Source organism: Morone saxatilis, unplaced genomic scaffold (genome assembly GCF_004916995.1).
Source record: "Morone saxatilis isolate NCDOM2014 unplaced genomic scaffold, NCSU_SB_2.0 Contig11, whole genome shotgun sequence".
Classification (NCBI taxonomy): domain Eukaryota; kingdom Metazoa; phylum Chordata; class Actinopteri; family Moronidae; genus Morone; species Morone saxatilis.
In genome coordinates, this window is record NW_023339663.1 from 3023007 (window position 1) to 3025466 (window position 2460).

Here is a 2460-nt window from a genome sequence, read left to right on the forward strand (position 1 = left end):
CCACAGCGTAAACAGGCCTGTGGACATTTCCAGTCGCGGTCATTGAGTCAGTGTGTCACTTACTGACTGTGGATTGACGGAGGGTGAGGATGCTGTGTGGACCGTTAGAGGGCATGCTTTCTGTCAGTGCAGCAAACATGTTTATTTGAACTGACTCGGATTCTTTCAGCACATGCAGGTGCTGGCTGTCGCTTTGTTCGGCTTTTCCTCACAATATCACGATCTGTGTGAGTGGCCCCCAAGCTGGGGGTCGGGACCCCTCACAAGGGCTCATGAGATTAACACTGTAAAACAGCATATCTTAATAAAAGAAGTAAGTTAACATAACTGAATCCTCCAAAAACTGCAGAGTCACTCAGTTACCATGAACAGTATCTTAAGTATTGGTGATGATATCATGAATATATAATTCTAGTTTGTCCCGTTGGTTCGTTTTCTTTAAGTTGACTTTATATCATTACAGAAATGTAAAGGTATTACAGCCCATACATTATCGGTCTGTACTAATAATAATTTAATTTGAATTCTTCTGCAAAATGTTTGATTATTATGTGAAGCCAAAGTATGTTTGTGAAGCTTTTTGATGAACTCTACTAGAAAACATACATTTGAAGAGTGATGTCAGAGTTATAAAATATTAAATCATTCATCTTTGCTCACTACATCTTAGCTTTTTCTTACCCTCACATGTGCTTAAACTACAAATTATGACATTTTTAAAATACAAAAAGTGACATTATCAGTGAGCTTATTGGTTTATACTCAATTAAATAGATTTGTGCATTTGTAAACAAGGTTGATAAGAGCTAAACCAAAAGAATAAATGTGCCTTAAAACCAAAACAATGAGCTAAAAGAGGCTAAAAGCTCCTGTAGCTCCTGCAGAGTTTAGGTTGATCACTGCGAGTAACTCCTTTCACATCACATATTACTCATCTGAATGACTTCATTCACAGATGAGGGACTCTAACTGTGTTACAGTAAACTTACAATAAACCTTTTGTTAGCTTAATTATGCAGAGGCTAATTTCAGTGACATTTAGACTTGAGTTTATTTCTGTGATATAAACAGAGTTTTGTTACATCACGCCCCCCCCCCCCTTACCCAGACACAATTGGCCTCTGTTACCACTTCAGCTTGATCAGTCTCGTTGATTAATCTGGTCTTGTTTCAGAAGCCTTTAGTGTGAATGGAACAGAGCTTCATTAATTAATAACTCATAGTCTAAGTAATTGGTATTTTTTTATCTAGGAGGCCACTGAGGGTCTGTTTTCTCATTACACTTGTTCCTCTGTCTCTGAAACATTTAGTGGAAATGTTAACAAGAAGTGCTTTCATGTGTCTTCACTGCGAAGTGATGTGAAGCTGTAAGAACAGTTTCTCCCGCTGTGTTTCTTCTGATAGTCAGTGATGTTGTGGGAGAGTCTGAAGAGCTTCTGCTGCTTTATTAATCTGCCGCTGTTTGGAGAAAAACCTTACTTTGCTCATCACTTTGATGTGACATTGCTTCTATTTTCCTTGTGACTGGTTTGGTCTCGTCTTTTCGAACTTTATGTTGGATTTATACTGCATGTATACTGCACGCTTCTTTTATATTTATATATCAATTGATCTATCTATGTTTATATTCAGCAAGACATTATTCTTAATCCTGTAATGTAACTATAAGACCTATAGCAAGTGCTGCAGCTAAATGACAGACGAAGTTCAGCCTGAGCTCAGAATAAGCTGCTTGAAGATATCATACGGGCTGAATAAGATATATTTTGAGTTGAATTTTCACTGAAACCCAGCTGGCCCTGCCTAACCCCCACCAGCTGTGCCTGTGGCTCTGTCCAAGGTTCAAATATACGCCTACAGACACGTGTAAAACTCACTAATTAAACCATTATGTCTGTGTTTAATCCGTGCACAAACAGGGAAGTAACTAGAGACCATCTCCTGACGTGACCACACCAGCCACAACGTGCTGACCTTTCCAACCCGTCAGTACTGAATTCGTTACTCAGTACTTCTGCTTCGAACCACACACAAACTCTGCCTTTGTTTTGATCTTGACTAAAGACCTTTAAAGTTTTGTGACTAAATATTTCCCGCTTTGTGACTCTGTCACATTGACAATATTGGTCCACAGACATATAAAGCCCTGTCAAAGTATACTCAACACTGCCTCTATGTAAGTTCTCGCTACAGTAAGGTTCCCCGCGACCAGATTTTGCCATGAGCACACTAACACACGCACACTCACAAGTTGAAATTTGAAAGCGGATTTGTAACTGCACATTCTCATCTGACTCTCAGAAAGTGTTGAACTATTCCTTTAATACCAGGTATAAATGGGGTTTAAATGTCTCCAAGCATCTCCATCTGATGAAAAATCGAATCAAACAATCAGTCGAGATGTTTTATCTGTGTTCATGAATTCACCTGAATAAAACGGCCTTTAACGTCTTTCTCTCT